We start from the raw sequence: 24158 nt of genomic DNA, 5'->3' as shown, positions 1-24158 counted from the left end.
TCTTTTTGCCTCTATGTTATTCAACAACAGGAATATGATTTAATACTATTTACTGTCTCTTGCAAAGAAAGGTTCTTTGGGAGACACAAAGGATAAAGTAAATAGGATTGAAATTAATATAAAAATGGAATGGGGAAACCTTGTTGAAAAATTTAAACACTGACACAATGGATTGTAGTATATGGGATAGGATGCTGGATTTTGGGTCAGAAATTTTGAATCAGAAAGACCAGTCTCTGCCACCAGTCACTAAATTGCTCTCAGCTTCAGTTTCCTCATCTGTAAGATGCACTTCCTCAAGGTTATTGTGAGGATCAAATGAAAGACAATATGTACACACACACACACACACACACACACACACACACACACTCACACACACGATTCTTTGTGAACTTTAAAATGTTAAATAAATGTCATTATTATTCTTATTAGATATGACTGTATGGAAAGAGCTATTATAAAAAATATCATAGCACAATGGAAAGAACATTAGATTTGGGAGTCAGGAGTTGTTGTTCAGTCATATCTGACTCTTTGTGACGCCTTTTTTCTTAGCACAGATACTGGAGTGGTTTGCCTTTTATATCTCCAGCTCTTTTTTAAAGATGAAGAAACTGAAGCAAATAAGATTAAGTGACTTGCCCAGGGTCACACAGCTAGAAAGTGTCTGAGACCAGATTTGAATTCATAAATATTGAATCTTCCTGATTCCAGGCCTGGTACTCAAATCACTGCTCAACTGCCCTCAGTTCAAATCCTGCCTCTAAATGACACTAGCTAGGAGACTATAAGCAACTCTCTTAATTTATGAGCGTCAGTTTAGTCAATTGTAAAATGGGGAGAAGATTGACATTCTTTACGATGTGTTTGCTACATCTCATATAACTGTGAGTTAATATTTCTACATACATATGCATATATATGTATATATACACACAAATGCATACATATATGTCCTTCATTGGCCTTAAGCAACTTTTCACCACATATATGTGGTGAAACTATATCTATATATTTATACACATAAATCCATACATATAAATGTATCTATACATCATCTGTCCATCCATCTTTCTTTTTCTTCCTTCCTTCCTTCCTTCCTTCCTTCCTTCCTTCCTTCCTTCCTTCCTTCCTTCCTTCCTTCCTTCCTTCCTTCCTTCCTTCCTTCCTTCCTTTCTCTTTTTTCCTTCCTTCCTTCCTTCCTTCTCTTTCTTCTCTTTCTTTCTTTCTTTCTTTCTTTCTTTCTTTCTTTCTTTCTTTCTTTCTTTCTTTCTTTCTTTCTTTCTTTCTTTCTAAGTGGTGAGGATATAGACTAGTGTAATGTGACATATTGAGTTTAAGGGGTATATCCAGCACTTATCTGTAATAGAGATAGACATGTGTTGTTTGTATAGTTAAAGAAAAAACTTCCTGGCTACCATTGAATATGCCAGGAGCTTACATGGGAACAGTTCTTTGTGGATATTTTAAGTTGCCAAAGGTTGAAAAAAAATGGGAGGTTTTCTCACTACTACTCCAGTTGCATCTCCTTCTGTCCTATTTCCCCCTCTTTCCTCTTTCCTCACCTAGGGACAACTAAGTGACATTGGATAAAGCACTGTTTCTAGAGTTGGGATGACGAGTTTAAATCCAGTTTCACGCATTTATTTGCTGATCAAGTCACTTACTCCTGTCTGTCTCAGTTTCATGAAGTGTAAAATAGGGATAATAGCATGTATCTCACAGAAATGAGAGGATCAAATGAAGTATTTGTAGATTACTAAGGTCAGTGTTTAGTACATAACAGATGCTTAATAGACCATTCCTTCTCTCCTTTCCTTCCTTTTCGTATTTCTCTCTGCTTTCTCTGTTTCCTTTTCCTCTCCTCCAAGCAGAAGACTTCCAAATATTTATTTTAAGCTCCAAACTCTCCTGAATTTCATCCCTATGTTTCAGTTCTCTGCTGAACATTTATACATAGATGCTTTACTATAACCTCAAACTCAACTTGTCCAAGATGTAATTTCTCATTTTACCCCTTAAATCTCCATTTTCTTCTTAATTCTCTATTTCTAAATATAACACACACACACACACACACACACACACACACACACACACACACACACACACGTCTTCCCTATAACCTTAATCTTTGATTCTTCCTTTCCCTTACCCCCCATATTCAATCAATTAGCAAACCTCAACAACTGTAACTTCATAATATCTCTCCCTTTCATTTTTTCCTTTAGTTTTTATTTACAGTAGCATTGCCTAGTTTGGGTGCTCATCTCATTCCTAGAGCATTAAATTATCAAATTTGATTTGATAATCAAATTAATTATTGTGGAGATCCATGATACAATATATGTAAAGCAATCAACACAATATTAGCACACAGTAGGCTCTTAAAATTGTTCTTTTCTCTTCTTCTCCTTTTAATTGATCTTCCTGCCCCACAGTCTTTCCCTTCTTTAATCAATTTTCACACAGTTGCCAAAATAATTTTTCTAATGCATAGTTCTGATCATGCAGGATCAAATACTGCATATATTCCTCCCATTGATATTTAAAGCCATTCACATCCTGGGTTCCATCTATCTTTTTCAGCATTATTGTATATTATTCCCTTTTACCTACATATAGCTCAGACAAAATGACTCTTACTTTTCTTCAAACATGAGATCCCATCTCCATATGTTTGGACTATTTGTCTTCCAGTCCTGGAACATACTCCCTTCCCATGTTTACCTTTTACCTATGTCCAAGGCTCAGTTCAAGTGTCATTTTTTATATAAAATCTTTTCTGATTCCCTACTACTGCAGGACCCTCCCCTCCTAAAAATATTTTATATCAACTTCATATCTATTTTGTATATAGATATAGATCTGTCTATCTGTCTGTCTATCTATCTGTCTATCTATCTATCTATCTTTCTATCATCTACCTATGCAATATGCTATCTCCCATTACTAGATTGTTAATACCTTAATGGCTGGGACAGTTTGATTTTTGTCTTTGTAATCCCAAGACAAAGCACAGTACCTAGTTTATAATAAGAACTTGATAAATGCCTATTGATAATTGATTGATGTTACTCTCCAGTTCAGTTTAAAAATCTTTTTTTCACCCAATTAAAAAAAACATTTTTATTTAAATTTTTGAATTCCGAATTCTATCCCTCTATCCCTTCCTCTGGCCCCTGAAATGGTAAGCAATAAGCTAAAGGTTATATGTGTATAATTATGTAAAAACATTTCCATATTAGTAATTTTGTACAAGAAGAGTTAATAAAAAAAAGAAAGTAGAAAAATAGCATGCTTCAGTCTATATAATCAATATCAATTCTTTCTTTGGAGGCAGATCATGTTTCATCATGAGTCTTTTGGGATTGTCTTGGATCATTTACCTTTGTTGAGAACAGCAAAGTCATTCAATGTTCTTTATTGAACAACATTACTATTACTGGTTCTGTTCATTTCACTGTGCTTCAGTTCATGTAAGTCTTTCAAGGCTTTTCTGAAATCATCTTGCTTGTTATTTCTTATAGCACAATTAACATTTCTTCCATTACAATCATATACCACAGCTAGTTTAGCCATTCTGTAATTGATGGGCACCTCTTTGATTTCTAATTCTTAGCCAACACATAAGGAGCTGCTATTAATATTTTTGTACAAATGGGTCCTTTGGTCTTTTATTTTAATGTCTTTGGGATATAGACCAAGAAGTGATATTGTTGGATCAAAGTGTATGCACATATTATATTTATACATTCTCATCTCCATTCCAAACTCATCTCCAAAATGAATAAATCAGCTTACAACTCTACCAACAATGCATTCAGTGTTCCAGTTTTCCCACAACCCTTCCAATATCCAAGATTTTCCTTTTTTGTCACATTAGCCAATCTGACAGATAAACTATCCTATGCTCCCTTAACTTACTTATGACATCACTCTTTAGGTGTAATTAATATACTCATTTTAATTTTTTCTTGGTATAAGGTATGACATGTTGATCAATATCTACTTTCAACCATATTGTTTTCCATTTTTCTTCAGCAGTTTTTGTCAAATAATTTTTTGTTCTAAAAAGCTTGGATCTTTAGGTTTATCATATACTAGACTACTATAGTCATTTGCTATGATGTAATTTGTACCTAATCTATTCCCACTGATCCACCACTCTCTTAATCAGTACCAGCTTATTTTGATAATTATTACTTTAAAATACTGTTTGATATCTGCTATGACTAGACCACCTTATTTTGTTCAAGGATATCAGGAGATTTAATGAAAAATGCAAAAGATTCATGAGCAATTAACACTTTTCCAGTTGTATAGATATAACTTTATTTGTTTGAAAAATGTTCTGTAATTATGTTTTTATAGTTCCTTAGTTTATTTTGGCAATTTGGCTCCCAAGTATTTTATATTGTCTACAATTATTTTGAATGGAATTTCTCTTTTTATCTCTTGCTGCTAGACTTTGTTAATAATATTTTGAAATGCTAATAATCTGTATAGGTTTATTTTGTTTCAACTTTGCTAAATTTAATAATTTCAAGTAAATTTTTAGTTGATTCTCTGAAATTTTCTAAGTATAACATCATTCCATCTGCAAAGAATGATAGTTTCTATCCTATTTCTGATCCATTTAATTTCTTTTATTGCTAAAGCTAATATATTTAGCATGATATTAAATAATAGAGATGATAAAGGCCATCTTTATTTAAGCCATGATTTTATTGGGAAGATTTCTAGCTTAAGCTCATTATAGATATTATTGCTGATGGTTTTAGGTAAATGTTGCTTATCATTTTGACTAAGTTCCATTTATTTCTCTGCTGTTTAGTACTATATTTTGTCAAAGGCTTTGTCTGTATTTCTTAAGATAGTCATATGATTTCAGTTGGTTTTGTTATTGACATTGTCAGTTATTTTGATTGTTTTCTTAATATTAAGCCAGTTCTGAATTCCTGGCATAAATCCTACCTTGTTATAGCATTGCTAGCATTGCTAGTATTTTATTTGAAATTAGGGAAATTGATTTATAATTTTCTTTCTTTGTTTTGGCTCTTTCTGTTTGGGGTATTTGTGTCATAAAAGAAATTTGGTAGGACTTCTTCTTTGCCTATTTTTCCAAATAGGTAATATAGTGTTGGGACTAATTGTTCTTGTGAATTCATCTGGTCATAGAAATTTTTTCTTAAGAAGTTCATTGATGACTTGTTCAATTTTTTAAAATTAAGTTCAGTATTTTGTTTCTTCTATTTACCTGAGTAATTTATATTTTTGTAGATATGCATTTATTTCACTTAGATTGTCAAATATATTGACATATAATTGGGCAAAATATCTCCTAACAATTATTTTAATTTCCTCTTAATTCACCTCTTTCATTTTTGATAATATTAATATGGTTTTTTCTTTCCTTTTAAAAATCAAATTAATCAATGGTTTATTTATGTTATTGTTTTTTCCCATAAGACCAGCTTCTTGTTTTATTTATTAGATCAATTTCATTAATCTCTCCTTTGATTTTTCAGGATGTCCAATTTGATGTTTAATTGAGGATTTATAATTTGTTCTTTTTCTAATTTTTTTTAGTTGATGTCAAATTTATCAACCTGTTTTTTCTGTCTTGTCATTGTAAACAATTACAAATATAATTTTACCCCAAAGTACTGATTTGACCCCTTCCTAAAATTTTTGATATATTGTCTCATTGCTGTCATGTTCTTTAATTATTGATTGTTTTTATGATTTGTCATTTTACATACTTGATTTTTAGAATTAGATTATTTAATTTCCAATTAATTTTTAATCTCTCTTTCTATTGTCCATCACTGAATGTAATTTTTATTTCATTAGGATCTGAAAGGGAGGAATTTACTATTTCTGTAGGGGGTTTTTGGATTTGCAATGAGAAAAAGGCATATTCCTTTCTATTCCCATTCAGTTTTCTTCTGTGATTTATTAAATCTAACTTTTCCAGAATGTTATTCATTCCCTTAATTTCTTTCTTGCTTTTTTTTGGTTAAATCAATCTAGTTCTAAGAGAGAAAATTGAAGTTCCCCACTAGCATAGTTTTATTATTTATTTACTCCTTTAATTCATTCTCTTTCAAAAATTTAGATGCTATACTATTTGGTGCATATATGTTTAGTGTTGATATGACTTCATTGTCTATGGAGCTTTCAGCAAGATACAGTTTCCTTCATAACTTTTAATTAGATATTTTTATTTTGCTTTGTCTGAGATCATGATTGCTACCTCTACTTTATTTGCTTCAGCTGAAGCATAATAGATTCTGCTATAGCCCTTATCTTGTATGTGTGTCTCTGCTTCACCTTTATCATATGTATATCTCTCTGCTTCCAATGTGTTTCTTGTAAACAATATATTGTAATATTCTGGTTTTTAATCCATTTGGTTATCTACTTGTTTTATGGGTGAGTTTATCCCATTCACATTTATAGCTATAACTGAATAACAAATCACTTGTTTTTCCAATGAGAAATTTTCCCACTTTCCTCTATTATTATTTTTTTTAACTTCTGATCTTTTCATTTCTTGATGTCCCATAGAATCATTAGTTTCCACTTTTCCAATTCTATGTTTTGAGGAATTATTTTCTGTGAGTTTTTATACTTCTTCCATTTGGCCAATTCTATTTTTTAGGGAATTATTTTCCTCAATAAGTTTTTGTATATTTCCCCATGCTATTGATCTTTCTTCATGATTCTTTTGCATTTCTCTCATTTATTTTTTCCATTTTTCTACTTTCCTACTTTGCTTTTTGAATTCCTTTTAAATCTCTTCCAGATATCATTTTGTGCCTGAGACCAAATCATATTTTTCTCTGAAGCTTCACATGTAGCTATTTGGATACTATCATCCTCTTCTATTTTATGCCTTAATCCACTCTATCACTATAGTAACTTTCTGTAGTCAAGATTTTGTTTGACTTGCTGTTTTTATGTGAGAGTTGGATTCTGGTCTAAACTGTTGCAAGCTTTTTGTGCTAGGGATCTTACTTCTGGCTTTTACCGAGCTTCAAGACTTAGCTACTCACCCTTTCTTTAGAAGGCAGGCCTCCCTTCTGGCTTATACTAGGAGTGATGCCTTTCCTGTTGGCCTCCCTGGATGTAGGGTTTAAATGCTGGCCTACTCCAAGGATGCGACACTGTTGCTGAGTCACTTTGGAAACAGGGTCTCTTTATTGGTGGCTCCAGGGATGGGGTCTTGCAGTTGGCCAGCCCCAGGCTTTACTACTGGTCAGTAGTGAGGTCAAAGCCTCGTTGGTGGCTTGTGCTATACATGGAGACACCGGGGTACCACCTTGCTCCCTTGCATACACTGCTCACTTGTCTCGAGGGCTGCTGGCTTACAGGAGGGTGAGTCCACACTAGTGGATTGCTGTGAGGCAACTAGCTTCCTTCCACTCCTTTCCTATTTTCCACTCCAGTGAAACAGACCTTTCCTGCTAGGTTGACAAGCTGTTTCCCTGCTTGTAGATCAATTCTGAGGTGGTGTTTTAGTTGTTTGGGGGGTATTTGGGAGGGATTTAGAGGGTTCATTTTTTATCTAGCATCATGATACTGGAAGTCTCAGCTCAAAAATCTTCAGTGGTTCCTTATGAACTACAGAATAAAATTCAAACACCTTGCAGGCATTTAGTACTTCTACATTCTGCCCTTTCACTTATCTTTTCAGCCTCATTTCACAACTTCACTTCATGCTTTGCTCTAGTGACTCTGATATGCTTTACTGATTGCAGTAGGAGGACTGCCATTCAATATCACTTGCATTTCAACCAGGATTGGTGCTATTCTCTGATTCCTTCTTTTTTTGCGTGCTCATATATTACCTTCTCCCACTCCAGACACTCTTTCTCTCTACCCTGGAAAACATTTCTTCTTCCTGTTGAAATTTTTCTCCTTCCTCAAGGACCAGATCATGAAGTCTTTCTTTATCTCTCTTGCTTAAAAAGATCTCTCCCACCTCAAGTTTTCCAGAATGCTTTGTCTAGATCTTGTCTTTGCACTAACACATCCTCCATTAGATCATGCTTACTTGTGTAATGCTGTATTCCAAACATGAGATTGCAAACTCCTTGGAAGCAGAATACTTTATCTTTGAATCTAATCAGTGACATAATAGAACAAATGAACATTGAATTGGGATTTTCTCCCTTTTTCAGGAAAAAAATCACAAAAGTTCATTAAAAACCCCAGAAAGTAGTCTTTCCCCCAAAAGTTTTCATTTTTCCCCTTCTTAGCTTTAGTAGCCATATATGTGCTCATAAGTTTGACTATGTCAATCAGATGGATATGCATATAGGTGCATCATCTTTTAGAAGTTTCATAATTCTGCCTGGAAGATCACAGGAGCTTACTGGATAAATCATGTATGAGAAGTGCTAGACCTCCTGTTACTTATGATGAAAGCTGTCACCGTACCCACTCCCTTTCCTTGAAGCTGACCAGGAAATGTTGACATGATACATCTGAAAAAAATTAACTTTCCATGTTAGAATCACTTTAATGAAGATAAGTAAGTAAATTAGTATGGGTAGATTTAAAGGAGATTCATGATATGAACAGATATGATACATACAGATGGCTGGAAATTTGGGGAATGAGGACTATCTTCCTATCACTGGAGCTCTATTCTGGAGAGCTTGGCATCTATCTTAAGAGGCTTAGCAGATTTTCAGTGAAGCCAGTTTACGAGATTGAGTTTCAGTCCACTACTGCTCTCCTTCCTCTACTCTCACCCCTTAAAAGAAGCAAAGATTATACTCACAGGTCACCAGGAAAATGCTGGTTTTAACTAGTTTGGGGATAATAGAGACCTGTTCCACACTTTTTTCAACCCTAAAATTTTCTTCTCCACATGACTAGATCTTCAATACCAATACTATAAAAAAGGTAAATAAATATTTATTTTTGTGGTATTTTCTTTTCCTCCAATTACATGTAAAAACAATTTTAACATTTAAAAAATTTTTGAGTTCCAAATTCTATCCCTCCCCCCTGCCCCAACATAATAAATGATCTGATATAGGTTATACATATGCAATCATGTAAAACATTTGCATTTTAGTCATTTTGTTCAAGAAAAATCAAACAAAAAGAGAAAAAAAGGAAAGGAAGGAAGAAAAAAGGAAGAGAAAAATAGTATGCTTCAGTCTACATTCAGACAACAAACATAAGTTAAAGATATATTTCTATGTCATGCATAGGATTTAATGTCAGTCGGCCAATAAACATTTATTCAATTCTATGTGTCAGACACTGTCCTAAGTGCTGTGAATACAAAGACAGGCAAAAGACAGTTTCTGCTTGCAAGAATTCCATATATCTAGTGTATTCACATTCTTAAGCACTCCATTGAATTGATTATAGCATTGGTTTATAAAGAGAAGCTTTATCTACCAAGGTTCTTAGTTTATCTGCAGTTCATGTGGTAGAAGGGAATGAGTCATTCATTCATTAATGCCATAGTCAGGGCTGGAAGGTCTTACAGAACTCCATTCCTCACATGGACAAATATTCCACCTGCTTCAGGAATAACAAAGACCTTTATGTCCTACTTTCCAAGGGTGAATCAAGCAGGCCAGGAGCCCTCTGCAGCTGTTTTCTCCTTAGGAGGCCTGGTGATTGCAACCTTAGCCAGGCTCAGCTGTCCAGAAATGTATGGTTTTGTGAAACCTTGGTGGCAACCTACAGAATATGTTGGTTATAACCCATCTCCAGCTCTAGACAAGTACAAGTTAAGTTCGTAGCCACTTGAAAGTGGGCTCCCCACAATGTCCTTTGCAACTAGTGTCTCTGGCAATTATTGAAAGGACTGCTATATCATATGGCATGTTCTGGGCTACCCAGATGATCCTAATTACACACATCCAAAAAGACATAAAACATTTCTAGCAAAGCTTTTGGTCTTGCTCATTGCTTTTTGCTTTCTCCTTGACTTTTCTGTTATATTTTCTCCTTTTGACTCAGTCTTTGCTAGTGCTAGCCAGCTGTTTATAAATAATAAGAGGACTACTAGTCCAAACCAAATTCTGTCAACTAAATTGAAAGGATAGATTACCATCACCCCTTTGGTTTCCAGTTTTGTTCACACACACACACACACACATACACACACATACGATTCTCTGAAAAATCAAAGGCTTCATATATACAATACGCAAAACCCTGTACTCTGATGAAAAGGAAGAAGAGAAGTGAAACCCTATTAAGAGCATTGACCATTGAATCAGAGGATCTGGACCTTGTTGCCAAGAATGTCGCTTCAATCTCTCAGCTTAGTTTCTCCATCTGTAAAGTGAGGAGGGCCAAATATGACAATGCATGTTGATAATCCTTCAGTCTTCCCAGAAGGGAAGCTGAGGCTGCTGGATTGTTTGCACTCAGGAGACCTAAAGTGCAATGGATCCCACAGCTACTTTCTGAGGCCAAATTTGAACTCAGGAAGATGATCCTCTTTACTCCAAGCCTCATGCTCTATCCACTGTTCCACTTGGTTGTCCCCCCACCCCAAATGAAGTTGGCTCTTATCTAGTCATCCCCTTCACCTCTCTATTCCAATACATTTTAAAAATAAGGAAACAGAAGCAGAGAAATTAGCAGATTAGCATAATGTCCCAAGATTCATCCATGTCCTCTGACTCAAATTTTATTGATTTTCCCACTTATATTTTATGTTCACTTAATTTCTTCTAGTCTAATGGTCTCAAACTAATCCTAATAGAAGGCAAAGAAAAATTGAGTAGCGAGAAGGAAAGCCAAGAGAATATAGGATTAATGGGTTTAGGGGTATAGTCACATTGGAAGAGGAGGAAGCTCATTCCTCAGAAAGTCTGGTCTACCCTACTAGGAAAATTGAGGGGAAAAGTGTCCTAACAATGATACAACTGTAAGGACAGGACCTCAGCATTAGTTGTACCACAAACAGACACTGGGCATTAGGTTCATGGGAAATGATTGCTATGAGTTCTCTCTCTGTCTCTCTGTCTCTCTGTCTCTGTCTCTTTCTTGCTGTTTGTGTCTGTGTCTATTTACTTGTCTGTCTGTCCATGTCTCTCTCTCATACACAGATGTTGGCACTCTGAAACAAATCTTCAGTGATCTCATTCCAGCTCTATCTCAAACTTAAACTGCATGTTTGTTTTATTCAATCACTAATCTACTTGCATTACTACTATCTAAATTTCTGTTTCCTCTTCACAAAAACATATTAAAGCAATTACATATTCATCAAAAGAACAAAGAGCTGCATGTGCCTTAGGAGGTGTGTATGAAAGGAGAATGCTGAAACTAGTCCATTGCCAAAATGAAGATCTCTTACTAGTTCAACTCTTTTGTTTTATGGATGAGAAAAATGAGACTGGGAGAGGCTAGTGACTTTTCCAAAACCTAACAGTTAACTACTGTCAAAATAGGGATTAAAACCCAGGTCTCAACTCTTGACCTGATGCTCTTTCCATTTCTTTATCTATAAGATCTTAGGCTCATGGTGATTAAAGATCATCTAATCCCAAATCCTCATTTTATAAATGTCAAAATTAAGGCTAAGAAAGAGAAAACAAATTTCTTAAAGTTACACATTTAATTAGAGGTCATATTGGGAAACAAAAACTTGTATGAGCCAGTGTGGGATTTGTAATAAGAGGACCTTGAGTTCAGATATTAATTCTATCACTTTCTACCCCTGTGACCTTCAGGAAGTTAGGTAGCTAATTGATGGAGTACTGGACCTGGAGTCAGAATGACTTGAGTTCAAATCTAGCCTGTGATACTTACTAGCTATGCCATCCAGGGCAAGATCTGTCTCAGTTATCCAGATAAATAAATAAATTTTTGTAAATGGCTTTGAAATTCTACTTGTTGTCACTTGGTCATTTCAATATCCTTTAAATCTCAGTGACTTTATCACTTCATTTTGGGATTTTCTTGGCAAAGATCCTAGAATAATTTGCTCTTTCCTTTTCCAGCTCATTTTACAAATAGGCAAATTAAGGCAAACAGGGTTAAGTAACTTGCTCAGGGTCACACAGCTAGTAAATGTCTGAGGCCCCATTTGATCTCAGGAAGTTGAGTCTTCCTGATTCAAAGCCCAGTGCTATCTATTCCCTGTGCTATCTAGATGCCTCTTTAAAGCATTCTATACATTATTTTTTATTATTCTTGTCACAACCACTCTGGGTCTCAGTTACCTCAACTATAAAACCTTTTCAGGTTGAACCATATTTTCTTTTTAAAAATTTTTTTATTTATTTTATTCTGAAAATAAAATAAGCATCTATATCTTCTAAGGTTCTTTCCACCCACAAATTTATGAAATTATGATACTAGTACATTGCTCTGTCCACTTATTTATCTATGTTCATAGATAGAAGCAGTGTTGTAGTAGAGTTGGGTTATATCAGCTTGAATGTTAAACTTACAAGTTAAGTGTTTGCATTAGAAATTGGCAAATGTTACCCTTCAGGGCTTGATTTATTATTTTGTTTGTAGTTTTGACTTGAGAAAGTCATAGAGAAAGTGTAAATTAAATATAAAAGTGTGCCATGCATATATCTCCCCCCAGAGAGTCAATTGTTAAACATTTACTAGCACACTCCTGGATAGAGCTGTTATTGGGAGGTACCTCAGAGGTTTATTTTACAGATGAGAAAACTGAAACTAATGGAAATCAGTAACATATTCTACAGTCATACAGGTATTGAAGTGTTTGAGGTTAGATTTGAATTCAGGTTTTCTAAATCCAGAGTTGATTCCTTGTTTATCTTGTATTGAGATAAATATCTGACCCAAAGTTATTTTAAAACATACCCTCCTACTAAGTAGGCTGCATAGAAACTCTGGGCTGATAAGCAAAACATTTTAGAAAGAGTCCCCTTTGCTGTTTGTTAAGTGCCAAGTGAAGGGAAATTTAACTGGTAGTGAGCTTTCTTTCCTCCCCTAAAATTTTCCCTTGAAAAAACAAGGATACACGGGAGCATATCAAATACTGATAACTTTACATTCTCAAAACATGTGATGGAAAAGTCAAACACTTACCAAGAGAAGAAGATTATGGTGATGATTTATGTGTTTCTGGCCTCCATCCATCCCTCTTCCCACACTGCCCCCTTCCTTTCCTCTGGGCAGTTGACTCCTGTCCTCTGGCTTAAGCTACAGTTCCAGGATCAACAAACATGTTGACTTACTGTAAGTCCTCTTGGCTACCAGTTTTCCTATTCCCGCCCAGTGCAGAGCTATTACATGGAATTAAAATGTGGCTGAAAACCCAATGAAGCTATTACAGTTAGAACCCAGTTAACATGACTAGGCTTATGGAATTTCCATGGACAAAACTGTACAATTATTTCCATGTTGCTTCTCGATGCCTATTTTCAGGATTTGAACTAGCCTCACAAATAAGAAATAATAAATAGCAGCCCACAAACATTCCATGTCCTCTTCAGAATGTTTTTAATTGAGTGATCTTAGCTGTCTTTTTTCTTTGACTCCTTAAGCAAGCAAACAAACAAACAAAAAAACATTATTTTCCCTAAATGAGATGGGGATAGCTTTGTAAAATTATTTGAAACTATTCTTAAGATAAGGAAACACAACCTCTTCATTTGGTAGAGGACTCTGCTACTCTTGTTGAAAACATCAAGGCTTAAATTGGACAAAGCCAAGAATACAGTACCTCTTTCCCTTCCTCCTTCCCTTACTCACTCATTCCTTACCTCTCTACCTCTCTTTCTCCTTCCTTCCCTTCCTCCCTCCTTCTTTCTCTTTCTCTCCCTCCCTCCCTTTCTCTCCCTCCTTCCTTCCTTTCCTTTCTCTCCCTCCCTCCTTCCCTCCCTTTCTCTCCCTCCCTCCTTCCCTTCCTTTCTCTCCCTCCCTCCCTTTCTCCTTTTCTCCCTCTCTCCTTCCCTCCCTTCCTCTCTACTTCCTTCCTTCCTTCTTTCCTTTCTGGTTGTCTTTCATGCTTATGGTTGGAGAAAGCCAAAAGTTTCTGATTGATGGTAGCCAAAAGAATCTGCTAGACTAAATGTTATCATAGATTTAGAACTAGAAGGGATCTTAAGAGCTTTCTAATCTAATACTTCCTAATTTTTCAAATGAGGAAGATTAATGAGAGTGACTTGTGCAAAGCCATGTGGATAATAAAAGGCAGAAGTGAGATTTGAACCCAAGTTTTCCAACTCCAAATTAGGACTCTTGCTTTTGATTTTAGGTTTAACTTAGGGACATTGTAGTGTAGTAGGTAGAGCCCTGAATTTGGAATCGGAAAGTCTTGAATTAGAATCCCTTTTCAAAGAGTTACTTCCTAAATGAACCTTCATAAATCATTAAACCACTTTAAACCTCAATTTTCTTATCTATAAAGTAAGGAGATTAGATTTAATGATGTTTAAGGTCCCTTGTAAATCTAAATCTATGATTCTACTTTAGGTGAGCACTACTTGGGTAAGCACAAATAAATGGGTATATACATATTTTTGATATATATCATGACTAAACATTTATGTAAGCTAATGTCTTGAAAAATCATCATATTATTCCTCTTAATTTTTTTATTTATAAGATTAATTATTTACAGAATATAATATTCTACATTATTGGATACCATTGTTTCAGAAGAATTGAGTCTTAGGTCATCCATAGGCTGATAGAAAAAATGCATGGTAAACATATGTAAGCACACTACCAATGAAGAAGTAACTAACATGCACAGAAAAGCAGATATGATAAGAGAGACATATGATCAGAAAAGAAGATAGTCTAGTCATGTGTAAGAATAAAGAATAATCAATGGACAAGTCATATGATCCACTGCTATCCATGTAACATCAAGAATCCAAGAGAACATACTCAGCATATTGGGTAGATCTCTATGGAAGATTTATGGGAGTGAATCAACAAGAATGGCACAGGATGTGAAGGCATGGATACATCACAATCTGGACAGTTGGATGGGTCCCTTAGCAATAAAATCACAGATCCATTGAAGTAGTGAAGAGAGTGCTTAAGTGAAGCCTTCTGCCTTGAGTAGGATTTTTAGCATCCAATAACTTATCTGCTAAACCTGGTCTCTTGCTAAGAAATATTCAGGAATAAAGAAGCTATAATATCTGTCCAAATACTAAGCCTATATAAATACACAAAGACAGGAAAGCTTTAAACACCAGAAGGCTTCCAAGATGAAATGGAAACTCTGGACTTAGGCACACTTAACACTGTAGATGAGCAAAAGATCCCCATCATAGACCACACTCAAGTGGATGGGGAAAATGGTGTATGTTATAGCAGGGATTCCTATTGACCTCTGATGTTTTCTGCTAGAGGATTCCTCCTTTTTTAGTTGCATCTCTTTCTCTGCTATGAATGAGGGTAGCACTCACTGATCTGGGGACTCATTGATCTGGGGCTTCTGAGTGCTTTCTTTTTGCTTTCAATAGGTCTCCCTCTTACCCCAGAGATATAGATGAGCCAGTACTGAGGGGCATGTGTACACAGGCTTAGGGTGTTGGAGAAATGCTATTGAATGGTTGGCATTTCTGACTGGGCTTGGGATCTGCAACAATAGAGTGCTATGGGCTGCCAAATTTCAACTGAGCAGACAAAGCTTGAGTCAGCCTTGGCTCTAGGTAGGCCAGAGAGGGCCTTCCACTTTGGAAAGACCTGAGGAGGGGTGTTAGTAGTGCTTGGCAAGGTTTTACCTATGCTACCTAGCCATGCTGTACTTTGGTGAATTCTTCATAGATAGAGGAAGTCAAAGCTAAAATTATAATTTCTCAGACTTTCTGACTATCTTGGAGGCTGACCAAGTGGGGAAACTGCTGTAGAATAGCTCTCCTAAGGGAGAGGGAAAATAGTTTTGATATAGACATAGGAAATGATATACTTCCTCTGTATGGAAAGCATATGTGAAATCACTGACATCTTGTGCATTGTAAATGAATTTGGAGTTCACATATTAATGCATGCTGTTTAAAGCTGAATTTATTTGAAGACTATCATTAAGACTACTTATTAGATACAATGATGGTTCTTTCTCTAAGTATTATCTTCCCAGTTACTACCCATGCAGAAAAGGAAATAAAATATTATTTCTACTCTCAATGGATCATGACTTTAAAGCTAGAACCAAGCCCAGGATTCTTGTTTATAGATAAGAAAACTGAAGCTAAAACCAAGATCTTAGGTAAGTCTAAGGTAACATTTGCCCTCCACTCTTCTTATTCGTTAGGATGCTCCATCTACTATAACACTGCCTCTCTCAAAAAAGAATGCCATTTGCAAGTATCTCATTCTTTTGGAAATACGGGCATAACTCCCTTTCCACAGTAGTTATGTTCTTTGAGAAGTTGTACAATTTGAAATTGCTGTAGAAGCTCATTCATTTAAAGTTAAGGATTTTCAATCTGTGATCATTTGGATAGGGTTTGCCTGAGGTTTAACTTTTGCTTACTTAGCAGGCCTTTTTTAAGAGACAGCACCAAATGAGAGTAAAAAAGACTGAATGGGCAAGAAGTAAAAGAACAGACATTTCCAAGAACTTTAAAAGAAATTAAAGAAACTTACACTATCATTATATTCTTTACAATTATTTTTGTCCAATATATTAAATAGATACTCCAACCACCCTACCAGGCAACATTTGATGATTTCAGTTTGAGTTACTAAATCTTTGAATTTAGATCTGAAGGGGTGAGAAACTTAGACCCAAAGAGGTTAAGTGATAGAGTGATTAGCCCAGTCACATAAATAGTAACCAATGACTTTGTAGCCAGGTCTTACAACTCTAGAAAGAATCCTAAGATTGGGAATCCAAAAGACCAAAGTCTGAATTCTGCCTCAGATACTTACTAGCTATATGATTCTGGGAAAGTCATTTAGACTTTTCTTAGCTACAATTTCCTTATGTGTAAAGTGGTGATAATATCTGCTCCCTAGACTTGTGAGAGTTGAGACATCTAAGTAAAATCACTTTGCACACCTTAAAAACTCTACATAAATATTACTTTTCTTCTTTCCTTTTCTTTCTTTCTTTTCTTCCTTCCTTCCTTCCTTGCTTTCTTTCTTTCTTTCTTTCTTTCTTTCTTTCTTTCTTTCTTTCTTTCTTTCTTTCTTTCTTTCTTTCTTTCTTTCTTTCTTTCTTTCTTTCTTTCTTTCTTTCTTTCTTTCTTTCTTTCTTTCTTTCTTTCTCTTTCTTTCTTTCTTTCTTTCTTTCTTTCTTTCTTTCTTTCTTTCTTTCTTTCTTTCTTTCTCTTCCTTCCTTTCTTTCTTTTTCATTCTTTTTCTTTCTTTCTTTCTTTCTTTCTTTCTTTCTTTCATTCTTTCATTCTTTCTTGTTTCTTTCTTTCTTTCTTTCTCTTTCTTTCTTTCTTTCTTTCTTTCATTTTTTCTCTTTCTTTCTTTCTTTCTTTCTTTCTTTCTTTCTTTCTTTCTTTCTTTCTCTCTTCCTTCCTTCCTTTCTTTCTCTTCCTTCCTTCCTTCCTTCCTTCCTTCCTTCCTTCCTTCCTTCCTTCCTTCCTTCCTTCCTTCCTTCCTTCCTTCCTTCCTTCCTTCCTTCCTTCCTTCCTTCCTTCTTTCCCTGTCTTGCCTCAGACCCATACTCTGATCTGATTATATTATAGTCCCTATTCCTAGGGCTGCCTCAAGATATAATAAAAGTGGGGGAAAGGGAACTAAGAAATGATACAAAAATAATAATGTCTAGAAATAACCTATGTACAGTCCTCCTTGATATAGAACTTTGAAATCTTTATCTAGATTTAAAATATTCTTTCGATTAGTATTTCTTTAAAAACCTCTCATTCAAACCAAAATCCAGTGTATTCTTTCATGGTTTGAATAAAAAATCAAATAGGGCATATGAAATAGTCAGTAATGCTCTCTAGGGGAGGGAATGAGGGGAAGGGAAAGAAAAAAAAATTGGAACACAATGTTTTGCAAAGGTGAATGTGGAAAATTATCTTATGCATGTTTTGAAAATAAAAAGCTTTGATTTAAAAAAATAATCAGTAAAAGGTATTTAATAGAACTGATTATGCAGATAATTAGAGGTAGGAACTGGACCAGTGATTTAATTGATACAGAGAGCACTTGAATGAGAATGAAACTCCCTCTGCCAAGAGAGGCCAACACCTTTTCTCTATCTTATAGTCTTAAAGAGTTGCTTGAAGCACTAAGAGGTTAAGTGACTTGCTAACAATCACACAAAATAGCCTATAATCTATCAGAGCTAAGATGTGAAAGGTCTTCCTGTCTTTGAGGCTGGCTCTCTATCCACTATACCCTGCTGTTTCTTCATCCAAGTAATTATCCAAGTAATTAATCCAAATGTTTAAGTAATTAACATGGACAAATCCCCTCTATACACACAAAGGCATAATCTTCCACAAAATTCCAGGCCACTGTTGAGGAACAGGAACATTTATGGCAGAGTTTCATCCTGGTATAATATAATGCCTCTGCCTCTGAAGCTTCCCATGGGTTGCTTACAGGATAGCTGTCATCTACTGGGTGGGGGATGATTCTCCACTGTGATACTTCTCTGCTGAATTGAAACTGCTAAGTATTGTGGTTTGTCCTGTTCTGGAAGAAGATCATGATGTGAGCAAGGTGATGTCATAATTTGTAAATGAATTGGATTTCCTTGTAGGAAGTATTTTATAGCTTTTTCTTAAGCAGCCCATAACCTCAGGGCTATTTCAGCTATTTGTAAGTCAGACCTATGGCTTCACCCATTCCAGTAAGTCCCTCAGATGAAATCTTTTATGTTGACTTTATAACTTCCCATCACAGGAATTCCTTTAAATTCATTTCATTTGAGTTCATATGAGTAAATTTCTTTATAAACTTCATCATATCTTTGATTATGGTACTAATTTCGTAGAGATAATCCTGAAACTTCACTTGATGATGCAGAAGGCATAGGATAGAATTGGTGTTCTTTTTCCTGCATTCCTGAAGCTATATAATAAAGGCCACCCTTCTTTCACATATTTAAAACAATTACTAATTAAATTGGGATATATTAAAACAATAGAATATTAAGTTACCATAAGAAAATATTTATAAAAATAGAAGGAAATATGGAAAGATGTATGAAATGATACAAAATGAAAGCACAATGAGCATAAATTTTTAAAAAGTCAAAGGTAATTGTCTTTCAAATGAATTTGGAAGAGGACCCAAGAAAATATTTATTTTTCATTTGTCATTTCTTAGTTTGCAAAAATATAAAGTATAATATTGTATGTTTTTTCCATATATTATTAATATAAAAAGTATTCAGCTTTGGGTACTATGGGCAGAGGGAATTGCCTCATGTTTGGTTCAAATGATGATTAATTAGTATTTGTTATACATTTTGACTTGGTAGTAACTATAATCAAATTTTTGAAAATTGTCATGATATAAACAGAGGAGGGAAAGCTGATAGATTAAATCAGGATCCAAAAAAATCTCAGCAGGCTAAGAAAGTAAACAGAAGCTAACAAGATGAAATTTCACAGTGATGGACTTGGTTACAAATAGTAAGTGGCAAAGGAGAGAATGGGCAAGATATGGTTAGAATGCAGTTCATGAGAAATAGACTAAAGGATTTCAGTAGATGGTGAGCTCAACATTAATCAATGTGATGTGACAATTGCTAAGGTGATTGTTGCCTCTTTTAATAAGTATATTGTCTAGAGAGATAAAGACAATGCTAATTGATGAGGTTACATCTGGAGTATTGTACCCATTTCTCTAAAATTACACTTTAGGAGAGACCATAATTATTAAAATGTGTTCAAGGATTAGAAGATTTGAAACCACATGTTAAAAAAACTTATCAAAGGAACTATGGATATTTAGCCTGAAGAAGAGATGACTTGGAATGGTAGAAACATGTTAGTAGCTCAACTATCTGAAGGATGATTATCATAGAAAAGATTAATTCTGCTTGGTCCAATAGTGCACAACTAAAGTTAGTTGGTGGAAACTACAAGGAGGTAAATTTCAACTCAATAAAAGGAAATTTTTCCTAAGATTTAGCTATCAAAGATTATACAGACTTCCTTGAATGATAGGTGGTTGCCTATCACAGAAAATTTATGGATCTTATAGATAAGAATTCCCAGCAGTTGGGTGGTAAACAATGTCCTTAGAAGTCCCTTCTTTAAGGGACTAAGAGTTCTAAGGTTCTAAGAGTCACATTCCTACTATTAAAATGTGCTTTTCTATGTAAAGGATATCTATTTGAAAATTTGTATCAGTTGTTTTAAGTAGCACCCTTTCAGAAAGCCTTTTGAGAACAAATAATTAAATGCAAATAATTTTATCCTTATTTATCTGTTTGCAAATTTGGAATTTACCTTTGTGAATTTTTTTAGAGCTGGGCACTTACATTTTTGAAAAGGAGGATCCTTAAATGGATTTCAATATAAGTTGACTGGTAATTCTGGGGGGATAGCAGGTAGCAAAAAGCAAGATGTACAAGATGAAAATGATGGTTTGTTTCTGGGAAGAGAGCAAATGAATGAATACTAAGCTGAGCTTTGTTCTAAGGACTCTGTTTCTTCCCCTTAAATCAGTGGCTTCTAATCTATGCTGTATTGAGGACTGCAAAATATATAAATTTGTTATTGAAGCCAATTGTGCTCTCTCTACTCTTTGCTATGGTTGCTCATCTAGATAGCTAAAAGATGTAGTGGATAGATTTACATAGCTATCCATAGAGTCAAGAAGACTACTCGCATCAAACACTTGCTAGCTAAATAACCCTTAAGCAAATCAATTATCTCATGCATCTTGGTTTCCTTTTCTATAAAATGGGGATGATCATTATAGTACTGACTTCATAGGATTGTTAAGAAGATCAAATGAGATAATATATGTAAAGGGCTTAAAAAGCATATTAATGCTAGTGCATTATTATCAAAAATCACTGTCAAGATTTAATCCTATGTCCCATGTCCCCAAATCCAATTTTTTCCCCTACTACACCTAACTCTTCTGCTGGAAACACTGTCTTAGAAAGAGTGGTGTTGCTGATGACATGGAACCCAGGAAAAAGTATAGACTTATCAGCTTCTATGGAAGCTGATTTTTACTCAAGACTTTCAGATAGTACCCTTTGGGAACTGACTTCTCCTACCTCACCATGCACATAATATAGTGATGTCTTATCTGCTATGGGGGCTATTTATTAACATGGTGACATTCTATTTCTTTAAAAGGCTAGAAGTTGTGCTTGACAGACATGTTCCCAGGCTGTGTTATAATGAAGGTAATGAATCTCCAGCTAAATGAAGAGCAGGTCCAGAATTTTTCATGCATTTCATGGAAATCTCTTTGATTTCGGTTTAAAATTTCTTGTCAGTCAGTCAACAAACATTTATTAAGCACCTACTGGGTGCCAGGCAGTATGCTAAGCACAGAGAATGCAAAAAGAAGCAAAAAATTGTTCTTCAAGGAATTCACTAAGAAGGGAAAGAACACATGAACAAATATATATACGATAAGTAGAAAGCAAATGAGAAAAGAAAAGCATGAAAATCAGGAGGGATTGGGATGGGTGTCCTGGAGAAGACAGGATTTTAGTTGAGACTTGAAGAAACCTAGGAAAAGGAAAAGGCATAAATGAAGAGGGAGAAAATTTCAGGCAGGGGGAAAACCGGAGAAAACGATGAGAGTGGAGAGATGGAGTGTCTTGTTTGTGGAACAACCAGGAGGCCAGTGAAACTGGATCAAATATGGCAGAAAGTAAGGTATAAGATGACTGGAAATGTAAAACAAGGGTGCTAGGAAAGATTTATCCTGACTTTAGAAGCCTAACCCAAAGCATATTGCCCATGAAACCAAAGCAGAGACAAAGGTCAATGTAAACAGAGAATGATGGGAAATTCTTATTTGATGCCTCTCTCCCCAGCCTGGCAGCAGAAGTTCTGGCTTCCTCCAAACAGCTGCATGGAGTCAGAGACCAAACCCTCCTTGGAGTCTTTGCTGAGTCACTGCATGTCTACAGAGTCCTGCATAGCTGGACTCTGTTTCTGGAGCTACTGCTCCTGGGAAGGGCTGTTGGGGAGCAGTCTGCAGCCAAGTGTTTCATACCTAACACTAATGTGTCATTTGCATTTCATTTTCAGCTGGATCATTTAACCTTCAAAGAGTTTGTCCATATTCCCTGTCAATCACTGCCAAAGCTCTCCATTAATGTTTGCTTCTTTTATATTCCTTCTTCCTCTTTTTCAATGGACTATATTGGCTTATTTCCAGAAGAATTCAGTAGAATACAGGAAGTTTTTATAGGGAATTCCTAGTTTGGAAGTTCCCTCCACCAGTACAGAATGACAACTTCTACCCAATTTCTAAGGTATACTTTTAGGAAGTTATTTGGGGAAAAATGAGAAGCAAATTAATCTGCCCATACTCTCATAGTAAGTATGAATGAAAGGCAGAACCTGAACCCAGGTGTTCCTGATTCTAAGGTTGGTCCTAAGGCTACTACATAATTACACACACACACACACACACACACACACACACACACACACACACACACACACACATTTATATACAATATATAAAACTACTGGAACAGAGTACCCCGAGTTCTACACAGGCATCTTAAGAAATGCTATATCCTAATGGTAATATTATGCGGTCATAAAAAGGGTAGTAGGCTTTTGTCAGAAGAAATGTATTCAAGACCAGACCCTGACATTCAGATTCAAATAAATTCAACAAGGATTTATTATGTCTTTATTGCATAAGTACATAAGTACTCCATGTGCTTGGTGCTAGAGATACAAAGACAAAAAATATAGAAATTTCTGCCTACGAGAAGCTTACTTTCTATAACAGGGTGGGAGAAGTAGAGGATACACACACACACACACACACACACAAGCAAATGCAAAATATAGACAAAATTTTGGATGGGGGATAACTCTTACAACCATAGGCTAAGAAAAAGTCCGATGGAAGGGATGGCATTTTAGCTGTTCCTTGAAGAGAACAAGGATCCCCAGAATTCTAGGATGAAGAGGGCGAGCATTCCAGATATGAGAGATAGTCTGGACAAAGATAGAAAGGTTCTGGAAAATAGAATGTCATGTACAGAGATTACATGTAAATGTAAAATATATGAGAGGGAGTAATTTGAAAGCAGTCTGGATAGATAAAAGTGGTGTTTTAGGGGGTTTACATGTCAAATGTGTTTTATCCTAGTGACAAATGGAAGCCAATGAAGTCTTGGTTATAGAGAGCTGATGGGGAAATGTATTTATTTTCTTCTAATCAAGAATCAAGGAACTAAGAATTTAGGGATATTCTGTACTCTGTGGATCATAATTAATGTGTTGAATTATGTTGCTTAACTTTCCTTTTTTGAAAGGGAAAGTCCCCTAGCAGGGGTGAGGTAAGAGTAGTATAGTAATAGGAAGTGACAATGATATTTTTAAAATTCCCAAATAATCCACAAAATATTTTAAAGAGATATGAGGATTTAATGAGGAAATAAGTAGATATCATACTAATTAAGTGTATTTCTTGACTACCCAATGTGTACATTATATTCTCTATTACTCAATAAATTCAGTTGGAATTTAGCTTAAGTATATTTTGGATGACTCATGTTTAAGTCTATCTCTCTGCTTTCCTCTTGTGCAAGTATATAATGGATTCAAGTTGTTGATTGATCTAATAGAACACTGCACTGATGTTTTTTGATTGAGTATTGGGGATCAGTGAATTTGTACCTCAAAGCAGTGGTCAGGTTAGGCTGATGGTTTCCAACTTTTCCGAATATAAAGTCTTTGTTTTAGGATATTCCCTAAAAATCTTCAGTCTCCTCCACGTAAAACTAATTGTACTAGGATTTTTATTTTGTTTTGTTCTTTGGCTCACACCTGTGATTTCAAACTCCCTATCTCCTTTCCTGCCTCAAAAAAATTCTTCTACAATATAAATAGGCAGTAGCTTTGCTATTTATAATCTTAGAACAAGATGTTCTTAACTTTTTGGGGGTTATCATGCATTCTTTTGGCAGTCTGGTGAAGTCTATAGACTTCTTAAAATAATGTCATTAAATAGCAAAAAAATAAAGAACATAGGATTTAACAAACTCAGTTATGTTGCAACACAGTTATCAAAAATGTTAA

Source organism: Sminthopsis crassicaudata, chromosome 4, assembly GCF_048593235.1.
Source record: "Sminthopsis crassicaudata isolate SCR6 chromosome 4, ASM4859323v1, whole genome shotgun sequence".
NCBI classification, from domain to species: Eukaryota; Metazoa; Chordata; class Mammalia; order Dasyuromorphia; family Dasyuridae; genus Sminthopsis; species Sminthopsis crassicaudata.
This window is presented reverse-complemented; position numbering follows the sequence as displayed.